This window comes from Pangasianodon hypophthalmus, chromosome 23 (genome assembly GCF_027358585.1).
Source record: "Pangasianodon hypophthalmus isolate fPanHyp1 chromosome 23, fPanHyp1.pri, whole genome shotgun sequence".
NCBI lineage: Eukaryota > Metazoa > Chordata > Actinopteri > Siluriformes > Pangasiidae > Pangasianodon > Pangasianodon hypophthalmus.
This window is the reverse complement of record NC_069732.1, coordinates 2,049,308-2,065,000: the sequence shown is the minus strand read 5'-3', so window position 1 is coordinate 2,065,000 and position 15,693 is coordinate 2,049,308. Positions and strand designations below refer to the sequence as shown.

General features: G+C 38.0%; 1 protein-coding gene across 1 annotated transcript in view; it reads right to left on the bottom strand.

The window, feature by feature from the left end:
- The window catches only part of mc5ra (melanocortin 5a receptor), a 15,378-nt gene extending 8,407 nt beyond the window's left edge, over positions 1 to 6,971 (bottom strand). Inside the window, exon 1 of the mRNA XM_026946066.3 lies at positions 6,856 to 6,971. The gene's annotated coding sequence lies outside the window, so the exon portion shown is untranslated. The remainder of the gene's footprint in view (positions 1 to 6,855) is intronic.
- Positions 6,972 to 15,693: the final 8,722 nt, after the last annotated feature.

The window sequence follows — 15,693 nt, the reverse complement described above, 5'->3', positions numbered from 1 at the left end:
AAAGCATCACATGGTAGTGCTTATATTCCATCCTTCAAGATTCTGAAGCTTGTGGCCAGAAAAGTGTACTAAAGATATCAGATGTCTATGGGCTGAGAGAGACGTATGAGGCTGAGACTTGCACCTCACTCACAATAAATGCATATCTAACCTGGGTGGATGAGTTAGAAATTCATTAGCTAGCCCTCAGAAAAGTACCAGCTACAGCGTGCTCGCCCAGTCTCATGTTTCGGTTGCCTGAAAACCTAACATAATGTAATTTAACCCCAAAGTATGACGAGGCTATTTCTGGAGTTCATTCATTTATTCATTTTCAGAAAGTGTTTTATCCTGATCAGGGTTGCGGTGGATCCGGAGCCTATCCCAGGAACACTGTGTGAAAATAAATTAATGCTTAAATTCCCTCATAGGGGAATATTCCCCTAAAAAATCTCTGATAACTGCGTCTTTATTTTCATCGTATTAACAGATTCTTGAACTGTAATGTTTTGTGTTTTGTACAGGTTCGTCATCCCTGCCTGCTGCTGACTCATAAAAAAAATCTCATCTGACGTCTGTACAACTTAATTTATTAGTAAAACTAGTAAAAATGGTTCCTACCATCAGACCATCTTTGGTTGATGTGTGTGGTGCAGCAGGTGGTGTGTAGTGTGAGCTAGTAGTGTGTCACTCCATCATGAAACATATGAAGCAACTGGAATGTGTAAAAAAGTTCCGTAAAATATAACAATACAGCATCCCTGTATATTTACTTTTTATATAATAATTCCCCATTGTTTCTAAGAAGGGTGCCAATAAATATGTAGCTGAATGTCTATATTACCAGGTAAAATTAAAATGGTAAATAATGTACATTTAGTTATCATGCAGATGACATGAAGTTGCATGTATCTGATGGTACCTGTGCCTTAAATCAGTTAAAACATTAACATTATCATACTCATTTATTCCAGTAACACAGTATTACACACAATCTCCTCTTCGGCAGTGAAGAATAGAAAAGAATTCAGCAGCTTTATGGATTATAAGTAACTAGGGAATTAAAACACGCTGCAATGTTTGACTCAGATTTGACATTTTTAAATCCCACACTGATAATAAGACGATAAACCACCATGTAAAATGCTAAGAAGCTGACTCACACATTCATCTTGTTTTCTCGTTTAACAGAGCACCAAAAAAACAATAAACCATAATAAGTCTGCTTCGATTCATCTTCTTTCTGAACTCACTGATTACTGTAAATTACCAATAAATTTAAATATAAATATAATTTTTTTTTGTAAATTTTATGGTACAGCTGATTTACATTTAGCCACGCCCACCAAACGCCATAAAAGGCAAAGCTCACAGAGAGCTGAAACTGACCAAAAAAATCACTAAACGGTGAAAGAGTCAGTGCGGCGTATCGACTACTGCACACACACACACACACACTCACACATTAACACTTCCTCCTTTTAATAGGGTGTCTTTACTTCTGTCTTAATCTGAGTGGCTAGTCTTCTCATGATTTTAAGCCATTAATTTAATTAATTTAATCGAGGTTTACATTAGCGAGTCTCCTTTAATTACCTAAACTCAGGAGGGGAATGGAGGATTTTTTATGGATTTTCATGAACACCACATTTGTTGTGTAAATGCTTTAAAATTCCTTTGTATCCAGTTTGATAAATGAGGTCCAGTGTTTGCAGATGTGAGATGAGAACAGCAGGTAGAAATCATCTCGAGCAGCTCAGTGAAGTTCCATCAGAAGGTCAGTGTCCAGCGTCTCAGCATCTCACATTTCTATTTAAAGCACGTTTATTGAATTTCTCCGCCTCTGCTTTTGTTTTTATCTCCACATCAGTTTTCAGGAGGCACAGAAAGGTCGCACTTGCTGTGTTGTGAGTCAGATGGAGAAATTAAATGTGAAACTCATTAGATTTTTTCTTTCAGTAAATATTCTTACACTAACAGCCTCAAAAATCTGCTGCGGTTCAATTATTTCTGAATTCTGCCTGAAATGTTAATGAGTGAAACAATGAGTTTTTTTCATTTCTAACCAATGTAGACTTTAAAATAAACAGCGGCTCTGACAGTAGTGCAGCTGCAAACCACAGGCTTGTGGACAGAAAAAAGAAATGTGTGTAACCACTGATCTGGTGATGTTTTCTGTAAGGAGACGTTTATTCAACATGTATGGAAGGAGTCTCCAGTGTCAGTACTTTGTAAAAGTCAGAGGTAAAGCTGTAACTTTACGTTTTCTGACATCTTTCACACGTTTTTATGTGGAGCGTCCAGCGTACGAGTCCCTGTGAATGAGCTGTTACTATAGAAACGTAACGTAACAGAACGAGCGCATTAATATAAACCTGTGATTTGCAGCTGCACAACTGTCAGAGCTGCTGTTATAGAGAATTAATCAACACCTTCTGACCAATCACAGTCCAGAATTCAACACCACGGTGTTTTAAATGCCGTTTATGTTGAAAGGCTTCTTCATAAGAACTTCTCTCACCTTCACATGACTCATGAACGAGAGCATGACACGAAAATAAGAGATTTCATGACAACAAGCGCTTCTGTGCTGAGCTGGATCCCGTGGGTCCTGACCCAGTTCTACTGCTGCGACACATTATTTCATCATTATTTTTTAATGAATAAAAAGGAAAACTGAATAAGAAAAGACTTGCAATTATTTTTTTCTTTATTCTTTAGTTAGCAAGCCTGGGTGAAGTCTGAAGCTGAAGTTCAAAGTCGCCGGATCAAATTAACGGCCGCCCACACGGGGGCTTTAACATGGCGTGTAGCGGTGAGTCAGACGGGTCCGGCTCAACACGTGCTCTTTAGATAAACCCACACAGTAAAGGACAGTCACTCACAGCAGACTGCTTTCCTTCTAAAGCTCAGATTTTCTCAAGGTCGTCATGAATCACGTCTGTGTTTCCTTCAGCAGGCTGTTTGTTAGCTGTTAAACATTAAAGCATCCGTTTCTGCTCCTCATTAGCCACATCACACACAGAATGCTCCGGAAGTTTACTTTCACAAGCTGGCTCATTTTTTAATCAAAACACTGCTGGCAAGAAAATCCCTCATGTTAATTTAGGCTGCTTTCAGTCTTTCTTTTTTTTCTGAAAAATCACTCGCTGGAGCGTCTTTTGTATTGAAACGAAAAAAGGCAACTCATGAAACGCTCACACTGTAACCATAACAACACTCTTACTAGTCCTAGTTAGTATCCATGTTGGCAACTTTGTTGCTAGATTTGACCAATCACTGATCACCACCGTTTCTGACAACCAATCAGTGATCACCACCGTTTCTGAAAACCAATCAGTGATCACCACCGTTTCTGACAACCAATCAGTGATCACCACCGTTTCTGACAACCAATCGGTGATCACCATTGTTTCTGACAACCAATCACTAATCACTATTGTTTCCCAAAGACCAATCAGTGATCATCATTGTCTCCAAACAACCGATCACTGATCACTATTTTTTCTAACAAACCAATCACTGATCACTATTGTTTCCCAAAGACCAATCACTGGTCACCATCGTTTCTGACAACCAATCACTAATCACCATTGGTTCTGACAACCAATCAGTGATCCCCATTATTCTCAACAACCAATCACTAATCACCATTGTTTCCCAACAACCGATCTCTGATCACTACTATTTCAGACAACTAATCACTGATCACCATTGTTTCCGAACAACCAATCAGTAATCACCATTGTTTCTGACAACCAATCACTAATCACCACTGTTTTGGACAACCAATCAGTGATCATCATTGTTTCTGACAATTAATCACTGATCTCTATTTTCCCCAACTACCAATCACCTTTGATTCCAACAACCAATCAGTGATCACCACTTTTCTAAAGGAGCACACCATGCAGTCGTGGATTATTTTCCTGTAGCAGCACAGCCCCAAGTGTTTCATTCCTTACGTCTTTTCTACTGTGATAAAACTCTATTCTATTCGATGTATATTCAGAAATCTTCCATCTTTCTGTAACACGTTTGGACATGAAACTGATCAGGATGATAAAATGATTCTGATTCGGAGAACCGTATCGAGTGCAGGACAGCCGCTAACGCCTGCTCAAGAAGGCACTAAGTTTGTCACTGGACTCTTCTTTTAAAATAAACACACGAAGAAGACGCCACATCTAGTGTGGGAGGAATGAGTGACATCAGCCTGGTGACTGGTGCGAGTGATGCCTACATGCATGATGTAAGATTAGCACTGTCCACTTTTTCACCGAATGGAGACAATTTGTCTTCTCCCGTCTCACAGACTTTAAACAAATCCATACTTACCTTCTAAAATTACCCAGAAGGCTTAGCGCATCACTCTGACTTTTAAAGCAGAGACTCTCTTTTTCTCTCTCTCTCTCATCCCTGTGTGTCTTTGCACCAGCACCGAGTGTTTTACTGACACCCACCCACGCTGTGTCTGTGTGTGTGTGTGTGTGTGTGTCTGTGTGTGTGTGTGTGAGACTAATCACAGCAGCAGATGCTTTCAGTGGATGCCAGCTTGCCTCTGAATTAAACATAGTGCTGTAGATTTTATTAATTTGTTTGTACTTCAATCTCTTTATCATCGCTTTCTTTCACCCATTATCATCTTCCTCGATTTCTGTTTTCTTTCTCTATTTCTTTCTTTCTTTCTTTTATTTCTTCTTTCTATTTCTTCTTCTTGTTTTATCCATGCGTTCATTTCTTACTTTCTCAATTACTTTCTCTCTTTTTATTCCACCCCCACTTTTTCCTTCTTCCTTGTCGAACAAACTGTCCATCTCTCTTTCTTTCCTTTTTCTTTCTTTCATTCTTTCTTTTTTCTTTCTTTGTTATTTTATCCATCTATTACTTTTTTACCTTTCTTTGTATCTCATTTATTTATTTATTTATTTATTTACTATTTTATCCATATATTACTTTTTTTTTTTTTTACTTTTTTTCTTTCATATTTACCTTCTGTTTTTTATTCCACCTACATTTTTTCTTTCTTTCTTATTTCTTTGTCAAAGTGTCCATCTTTCTTTCTTCCTTCGTCACCCAAACTGTCCTCTGTCTTTCTTTCTTTCTTTTTTATTTCATCTCACCCACATTTTTTCTTTCTTCCTTATTTCTTTGCCAAACAAACTGTCCATCTCTCTTTCTTTCCTTTTTCTTTCTTTCTTTCTTTCTTTTTTATTTCATCTTTTTATCATCTTACTTTTTTAAAACTTTTCTTTCTCATTTACCTTGTTTTTTATTCCACCTCACATTTTCTTTGTTTCTTCTTTGTCAAACTGCCCATCTTTCTTTCTTTCTTTCTTTCTTTTCTTCCTTTGTCTCCCAAAATGTCCTCCGACTTTCTTTCTTTCCTTCTTTCTTTCTTTCTTTCTTTCCTTCTTTCCTTCTTTCTTTCTCTCTGAAACTCAAACTGACACTCAAACAGAGGAAGTATTTTGGGCTCCGCACTCCACCTTTCCTTACAGCCGCTCTCTCTATCAGCTTGTATGTGATAATTACTGAGCTTGTGATAATTGTGATAATTACTGAGATTTTCTGGGAAAGTTGTTTCTCAGAATGAAGAACAGATAGAGGATGCTGCTCAGATGCTAGAACGCTACCTTCCTTTGTTTTGTTCAGTACACAAGCAATTTCTTCTGATCTGCTTCATCCGCTGTTCTGTGTGGGGATCCTGAACGTCGTTATTAGCCCCATACCAGCCTGGTGTCGGAATGGCACACTTTCCTTTCACATTAAATGAGTTATTTTATGTGAAAATGTGTGTGGTGTTGATTTAAATAGCACCCATCACAGTCAGGCACCAACACTGTGCAGAATTGTGACATTTATTCTAGGAAACTGATTCCAAAAATAACAAAATGAAACACTGCTAACAACTTAGTTTAGTTTATTTATACTGAACATGAATTTTTTTTTCCTGCGCTCATCCAGCATTAGCTAGGTAAATAACTTTGGCATAGTTGTTAGCAACTTTGTGTAGAATTGTTGATATTTAGTCTGGAAAATGAATTCTTAATTAACATAAATGAACAACTAAATAGAATTATTCTACTAGCTAACACTTCTTAGCAATGTTTCCTTCATAAATTTTATTCATGTTTATTCACTAAATATCACAATTCTACATAATATGTTGCTAGTAAAAAGCTAAACCTGTTTTTAATTTACTTATACTGTAATATATACTAAAGATGTATATTTTGTTTTTTGCTCATCCAGATAGCCAAAAGCGTTAGCTAGGTAAAATGAGTTTTGCTAGTTGCTAGCAAGATGGTGTAAAATTGGTGCTATTTAGTCTGTAAAATGAATTATTAACATGAATTAAATGAATGAATGAAACATTGCCGACACTTTGAAACACTGAATGAAACATTGCTAAACTTATTTACTTAGCTGACTCTATTGTTATCTAGATAAACACAGGAAGAAAAGTGTTCATGTTCAGTGTAAGTATAACCTAAAACAGGAACGCCATTTTGTGTTCCACTGCAAAAAAATGTTTTTTTAATGGGTTTTTAAGAAGTCTTAAAGTATGCTATTCAGGAATAATAATGTCTCCTGTCATGGTCCATTGTGTTAAATGTTTTATAATTAAGTGTCCAAGTGAAATACTTCGTATTTATTAGCTCTGACATGAATCTTAAAAGCTGTCATTTTAAATCAAGTAGCTATGTACTACTCTAGTATAATTCCGCACTATTTTTACATACTATCTAGTACGTTAGTATGCGGCTTGAGCGTTACCAAGGCGACGCGTCAGAACGCGACCGTTAGCTGCGTTTTATTTTAGCACACTGTTTAGTAGGGAAGTATGCAGAAGCACGAGACTCTCCCACTCACCTGAACTGCAGCGCGCGTCCTAAGTGCAGGATTTGTTTTTGTTTTGTTTTTTCAAAAGAAAAAATATAATCTTCCAGTGTTTGTGCACGACAGGAACCTAAGAGTATGAGATCTCAGACTGGAGATAGGTTACATTTATAGATTCAGGAGAGGAGAGAGGAGAGAGAGCTCCACCTCCCACACACACACACACACACACACACACACACACACACACACACACACACACACACACACACACTCATTCATTCATTTATTCGTCCACCTCCTACAGGTCTCATTAGGACACTTATAACTGCTGGTGTGTGTGTCTGTGTGTGTGTGTGTGATGGTCTTATAAAATATGAGGATTTTTTTTTTTTTAATTTAGGGATGCATGTGTATGTTTTTTTTTTTTTTTTTTGTCTTGAATCGATCAAACCCCATTTGTCTGTTCCTCTTAATGTTAACCAGGCGATTGTCCTCGGGCAGCACTTACACAAAACCTCATTAAACGAATTCAAGTATGTCCATCCTGAGACACATTAACCCTCGGGTTCTGCTGGGGGTCCGAGAGACTGCTGCTCTATTACAAAAGTCAATAATAATCAGGCAACTCAGTGCAGACAGTTTGTAGGCTGGACGGCGCTTGGATAGATCCGTTGTTTACTTGGAATTGTTTAATTGCTTTTTGAAAAAGTGCGTCCTCTCTGGGGCCAAAATAACCTGGAAGATAAACAGGATTGATTCCTGTATAATAACTGATCCAGGATGACTTAACTTTAGCAGACTAGACAACATTACATTTTTACTTCCCAGTTCTTTTCTGCATAATGCTCTTCTGCAACCTTACATCTTTATTCTGGGTAAAGTTACATCATCATCCTGGGTAAAGTTACATCATCATCCTGGGTAAACTTACATCATTATCCTGGGTAAAGTTACATCATTACCCTGGGTAAAGTTACATAACTACCCTGGATAAAGTTACATTATCGTCATTATCCTGGGTAAAGTTACGTCATTATCCTGGGTAAAGTTACATCATTATCCTGGGTAAAGTTACGTCATTACTCTGGGTAAAGTTACATAACTATCCCGGATAAAGTTACATTATCGTCATTACCCTGGGTAAAGTTACATCATCATCCTGGGTAAAGTTACATCATTATCCTGGACAAAGTTACATCATTATCCTAGGTAAAGTTACATCATTACCCTGGGTAAAGTTACATAACTATCCCAGATAAAGTTACATTATCGTCATTACCCTGGGTAAAGTTACGTCATTATCCTGGGTAAAGTTACATCATTATCCTGGATAATGTTACATCATTATCCTGGGTAAAGTTACATCATTACCCTGGGTAAAATTACATCATTATCCTGGGTAAAGTTACATCGTTATCCCCAGTAAAGTTACATCATTATCCTGGATAAAGTTACATCATTATCTTGGATAAAGTTACATAATTATCTTAGATAAATTTACGTTATCCTGGGTAAAGTTACATAATTTTCCTAGATAAAGTTACATCATTATCTTGGCTAAAGTTACATTATTATCCTGGGTAAAGTTACATCATTATCTTGAGTAAAGTTAAATCATTATCCTGGATTAATAGATTATGTGCAAAATGGGACAGAATATAACCAGATACACTTGTATGCAGGTTATAAAGCGAGTAAGTGTGTATGCAGCATTAGACTGAGCAAAATTCTTAAAGTATGAAGTTTATCCTCCAAGCAGTAGTGCAGAAAAATCAAAGTGGCTTCTCAGATGGAGAGGTTTTGTGCTGAGTTGTACAGTCTGATGGCTGCAGGGAGAAAAGGGCTGTGAAAGCGCTCCTTCCTGCACCGAGGCAGGAGAAACCTCCCGCTCAGAGTGCTCCTCTGTGCAGTGATTGTAGGATGGAGTGGGTGAGAGAGATTGCTCATCATGACAGTGAACTTGGACAGTATCCTCCTCTCCACTGTGTCCAGTCTGGAACCCATGACTGATCCAGCTCTTTTAATGACTTTGTTGAGTCTGTTGGTGTCCCTTGTAGTGATGTCACTGCCCCAAGCACACAGCAGCATAGAAGATGGCACTTAGACTCATAGAGTGTTCGTAGCAGCTGACCCTGCACTCCAAACGACCTCAGCCTCCTCAGAAATTAGAGTTGCCTTTGTCCCGTTTTGTACAGGCTGTCCACGTTCATGCCCCAGTCCAGCTTGTCACTCACCCAGCCCCAGGTAAGCGGAGGTCTGTACCACCTCAATGTTCTGACCTTCAATGGTGACCGAACCTGGAGCAGTCCACTACAAGATGGTTGCCCTGACACCACACCACAAAGCTGTCAATCAGGCTCCTGTACTCCTCCTCATTCCCTTCCCTAATACACCCCGCAATGGCAGGATCATCTGAGAACTTCTGCATAAGACAAGTTTCAGAGTGATACTTGACATCAGAGGTGTAAAAGGTAAGAACAGCCCCCTGTGGAGCAGCCATACTGCATACAGTCCTCTCAGACATGCAGTACTGTAGGAGCACATACTGGGGCCTGCAGGTCAGGTAGTCAGTGACCCAGGACACCAGGGTAGTGTTCTTCCCCAGCAGAGTGGGCTGGATGGTGTTGAAGGCACTTAAAAAGTCAAAAGTCAGAAAAACATGATTAAAAAACATGACTACATCATTATCCTGGATAACGTTACGTTCTCATTATGGACAACATTACACCAATATGCTGGACAACAATTTATCCTGGATAGCAGTACATATCCGGAGTCACAGGGAGAACGGGTGTATGTATTCAGTCAGGACTTACAGGACTTACAGGCTCCAGTTGGGGAAAAGTTCTGCTGGTAGCTAGTTTCAGAAGGAGGAGGATCATAGATAAAGGCTGACTCATCCGTACGGATCATTATCTGCTGATCTCAGAGGTTTGTATTCCTCGAACATGTGAGAATTATTTTGGTCCTCAGCCGTTTAGTGATTTATAAAAGAGTAGCAGCAGCTTAAAGGGAGAGTTTAAATCTTCATATGCTTACTTTAAAGGACATCACTCAGCTCTGCAATAAAATAACAACAAGAGTCTGTAAATTTTTTAAACTTTATCATCCAACTTTATCATGTTGCTTCCAGCAACAACTCCATCTTTACACATTGCGAGGTGCGACTTAGGGGGCGGAGTGATACTAAACCGTGCTGAGGAAAAAAGTGATTCTATTTGTCCAGGATAGCTGCATAAATAACATTCCTGTGGTGAGAAAAACAGTGAGGTTTAGTCCTTGTTTATAGATGATAGCAAGTCACACTGTGTCCTAAACCACATCAGCATGTCTGCGTGACATCACTGAAGTAGCGACTGTGGTTTGAGAGAGATTTTTATAGGAAAGATCTTGGGTGAGGCAGACTTCCTTTACTGATTTATACAATTTAAAAATGATGGGTTCTTTTTAAAGCTCATCTGCTGGGTTTAGCATCATAGGTCAGGTCGTTGGGTCGACGTGCTCCAAATTGGGTTGACAATGGGCGGCGCAGCTCGCTGGGTCAGAACCAGAAGAGAACAGGCACACTGCTGCTTCTGGGATTTCCCAGTGCATCTGCTGGGACAGAGTTACAACCAGAAAAAAGTCTGAAATAAAATAAATCAGCTGCATATGATTTGTTCACATTTAACCTTATTTATAATTTATAACCTTTCAAAATGATATTTTTGTAAATGTTATGTAAGCAATAATGTTTTTAATGAGTAGTTTGACTTGATGTTAGGCTGCTGAAAAGATGTACGCTAATTAACATTAATTGAGAGAAAATGATGGTTGACGTCTCTCCTTGTAATACACAAGACAAATTAGTATTTTTATAAGAAAATTTTAAATTAGATTAAGTTTTCACACAATTATATTAACCACTAACATTAAGTTACCTAAATTTGGCCTGCTACATAACTATCAATGCTAACAAGACCACAGCAATAGTTCACTCAGATGGAGATAAAGGCATGGAGGAGTTCGTCCAAGTTATTTTGTGATTATATTCTTATAATTATCTGTTTTGGGAAAGCCTAAAGCGATGCCAGTTTTTCCTTTCTGGGTTTTTAGAAGGGTGAGTGAGGGAAATTTAGTGTTGTTAGGTTAGCTAGGTCCTTTCCTCCTTAATTAGAGCCATTCTGTTTGTTATTTTGGCCATGGCCACCCCTGAAGACTTTGTCAATTGCTCCTATTTGGTCAATTGCTCCTTGTTTCCCCATTTTGGACAGGTAAATTGGATAGCTATTGAACTGACATTTTGTGCTTATAATTGGAGTGCTGGGGAGAGAGAGCTTTTAGATGGCTTTTAGAGTTTTGGATTTTAGGCGAGAATTTACCTTGAGTCTATTTTCTTTAATAATTCCCTATTTAAATATAATGCAAAGTCTTTGTTTTGGTCAAGGAAGTTGCACAACCATTTATCTTTCGAATCAGTAGCACAAAGATGCACTGGGACTGCAGTCTCTTGGTACAGAAAAAAGCTAATTGTGTTGCTTTTTTCTCCTCTAGGATTTAGTGTTGTTTACGCATGTAGAAATTAAACAGGATAGGTAGAAGAACAGAGCCCTGAGGAACACCACATGTCAAACTCAAGCACTGCTATGGTCTTTAAAGTGTGTTATAAGCATTATTAGACATTATAGTGTAGTATAAGCATTATAATAGTCCTTATGGTGTGTTATAGACATTATAGTGCAGTAGAGGCATTGTAATGCTCCTTATGGTGTATTATAAGACATTATAGTGCAGTAGAGGCATTGTAATGCTCCTTACGGTGTATTATAAGACATTATAGTGCAGTAGAGGCATTGTAATGCTCCTTACGGTGTATTATAAGACATTATAGTGCAGTAGAGGCATTATAATGCTCCTTACGGTGTATTATAAGACATTATAGTGCAGTAGAGGCATTGTAATGCTCCTTACGGTGTATTATAAGACATTATAGTGCAGTAGAGGCACTATTAAAGCATTGTTATGGTCCCTAGAGTATCATATAGGCATTATAATATATTATATATCTGAGTATCATGTGTTTGTTTTTTCTCTGGGATTGCATACAGAGATTAAACAGGCCAGGCAGAAGAACTAAACCCTGAGGGACTCCACATGTCAGTGTGATTTGACCGGACTCATAGTTACCAATAGCAACAAAGCTCATGTCCTCTAAATCTGACATGAGCCAGGTGAGGACCGTCTGGCCGAGTCCCACCCAGGTTCCTGTCTCTCTAGAAGTATTTTATGATAAAAGGCTCACTGAGAGCTGGTAGTGCCGGTACTGACGTACATTATCATTTGATATGGCATTGATGGTGTGTCGTTTATTTATTCCATGAGTCATTTTCAAGGACAATTATGTAACCTTATCATCACCTTTATGAAATGTGTACACACGGTGTGTGGCAGAGGGGAGAGTTTGGCTTTGACCTTTTTCTGTGTAGAAAGCCGAAAGAAAGGGAAAAAAATTACAGGAATTACAGTTAGTTATTTTTAACCATTATTTTCTACACACAGGAAGTAAAGTCAAGCTCAACAAATCATATGTGGGTTAAAGAACTCGTTATAAGAGATGACACATCACATAAGACATCCTCTCTGTTTTAATTCATGCCTTAGGCATTCACCAAACTGAAAAACACACACATATAAATAACATTTACTGTATAACCAGAAGGATAATAATTGTGTCCTGAATAAGAGCATGTTTCAAACCAATGCATCTGAAGCTATAAAAAGTGAAACTCTTTTATTTTGTTCACCTGTGTTTATTCTCCACATGCACCGCATTTAATCCAAGGATCTTACACATATAAAAATAAATACAGTAAGAAAGACAGCTCAGTTTTGGAAGAAAGACTGGGGTTATGAGTTTTGCACACTGTAAACTGTAGTTTAAGTAAATAAGTGGAATTTTAATTGGGTTGTGTGGTCTAGGCTATTCAAACACTCTTGCCCTTTTCATAATTAGAAATCTGTGACTGTGCTCGGCTTTTCCAGCAAACAAAGTTTACATAGTTACATTAAACAATTAGAAAAAAAAACATTTAATGCCTGCAGAAGTTTTTATAAGCCTTATTACAGGCCAGTTAGCACTTATAGTGGGTTATGTGCATTATTATTCACTTATATACACTTATAGTGCAATATATATGACACTGACACTGGAGACTCCTTCCATAAATGTTAAATATACTTCTCCTTATATGACCTTATATGACCATATCAACAATTACACAAGTTCTTTAATCCACCCACCGAACAAGTCCCTGTGAATGAGCGGTTACTACGGAAATGACAACGCATTAATATAAACCCGTGATTTGCAGCGGTACTACCTTCTGACCAATCAGAATCCAGAATTCAACAGCATTGTGGTGTATATACTGCAGAGGTGTCCAAAGTCTGGCTCCAGGGCCAAATCCCACGGCTTCTGTCTTCTGATTTTTCCTTTTCACCTGACGGTGGCAGCAGATTGTGTTAACACAGTTAGCTGTAATGCAAGAGCCTTTTTTTTTTCACTGACTACACCTGCAAATTCATTTACAGACTTTAGTCACGGCTACGTGGCTTTATGGCTACTCTCAAATTAAAGCACTTTGACCTCCTATTCATTATTTATTTTCAACTTCAATGTACTTTATATACTGTATGAATATACGTATACATACATATATATGACCAGCACTCGGGTATTGTGATGAGGTCTAATCTGGCCCCCTTTAAAAAATGTGTGGTCACCCTCGATATACTGTATACTGTATATACTGTGTATTGTTGTGATATTGAATGATGTCGCTAACAACCTCTAAGGCAGCTAATCTGAGCTAGCTAATGCTCTGTGATAAACTGATGAAACTCCTTGGAAGAGTGGACCGATGTCTTGAAGTTTATCGCACACAACCATTCCTTATGATTCACTACATCTAGATGATGATGATGTTAGTGTATTGGTGTATTTGTGTCCTCAAAGCTAGCATTGTTTTCTAATGGTGGAACTCATCACACTCAACAAGTGTGAAACCACAACTCGCTAAAACTCATGACTGTTTTGTAAATTTGAACAAAAGGCACATTGAGGCTGCGGCGTAAATGATTAGGCCATGCATGTTAATGTATCTCGAAACAAATCTTGTTGACAGACAGTGAAAACAGGAAATGTCTCTGGGGTGAGAAACTAATGACGCACAGGCTTTCAGAACAAAGTCGGTTTATTTTACACCCTGTAGCTCCAGTCATTAAATTGAGGGCTAAATACAGATCAAACAGAGAAAATCACAGGTCAAGAAGCAATCGTGGAGCTTCACCAGTCGGTATGAGTGGGGTTCTAGATCAATCGTTAATGTCTAATGCATGAATCTTTTATTTTTAAAAATCTTTAGCATGTACATTATGTTAGTAATGAAGTTCCAGAGAATAGAATACTTTATATTATTATTATTATTATTATTATTATTATTATTATTATAGATGTGACATAATTAGTTTAATTAGTTAAAGTTGACCTGTGTGTAATTAAAGTGTAAAAATAAATACACCTGTTCCTGGAAGAACTCAGAGTTTGTTAGAAACATACCTAAACAAACAGCATCATGACAAAACAAGTTCTGGAAAATTATAAATCAGGGTTTGTTTGTAAAATATATATCTATTTTAAACTTCCAACATCCCGCAGAGTGACATTAAGTCCATTATTAAAAAATTCGGCACAGCCATGACTCTGCTTAAAGGACAGAGTCCTCAAAAACACTCACATATATACGTGTATAACTCTGAAATGAAGGATATTTCATTTTAAAGTGGTTTGGTTGTGCCTGAGGGAAAAGCAATGATTATAACCTCACAGGAAACCGAGATGACAATCAGGGAAGAAAAAAAGGAAAGAAAACAAAGCACAGTGTATAAACTTATTCTCTGATCACACACACACAAAACAAACCCTGCAATAAAACAGCAACGATTTCCGAGAGCATGGTTCTGTTCTTCATCACTACTGAGAGGTGAAAGATGTTCAGAGAGCTGCGCTCAAGTTTTTGAATGTTTTGCACAATTTCATAAAACCATTAGATGATAAAAAGGTCCAGAGGAAAAATACTTATAAGCAAAAAACAGTCATGATAAGTGTACAGTGTGTTCAGAAGTGTATGTGTGTGTGTGTGTGTGTGTGACTGCACAATGCAATTTATCTTTACTCTAGTTTCCTCTTATTTTGTCTTGGAGGAGTGTTTCACACACACTGCTTTCACTGGACGTAAATCCCTCGATGCTCTCAGTTATTCAATTCAACATCATTATCTTACTCTTTACTATCTTTTATATAGGATAGGGTTATCACTTCTAAAAATGGCTAAAGGTCCTAAAAATGATAAGTATTAAGCCATATAATAATTCCTATAATGCACTATAAAGCCTTTATACCGTACAAACAAAAAGTATCAATCAGGGTTTGCTTATAAAAAAAAAAAACTTTGAGCGTCCCTCAGATCAACATTAAATCAGTTATTAAAATATGGAGTGAACTCTCTGAACGCTCTGCCTAGAGGAGACTGTTCACCAAACATCAGTGACCAGGTCACAAGGGGATTAGTCAGAGAAGCAACCAAGAGGCCAAGGGTAACTCTGAAGGAGCTGGAGAGATCCACAGCTCAGATGGGAGAACGAAAGCCTGGACACTCTACAAAGGCCTGAGATGAGCAAAATGAAATCCTGCCTAAGTGCTACATTAGGCAGAATCCCAACAACGCTCATCCCCACTGTGAAGCATGGTGGTGGTAGCATCAGGTTCAGCGTTCCCCCGTTCTCTCAATCGCTTCCTCCTCTAGGCTGTGCCATACTCCTTCTGTTTTT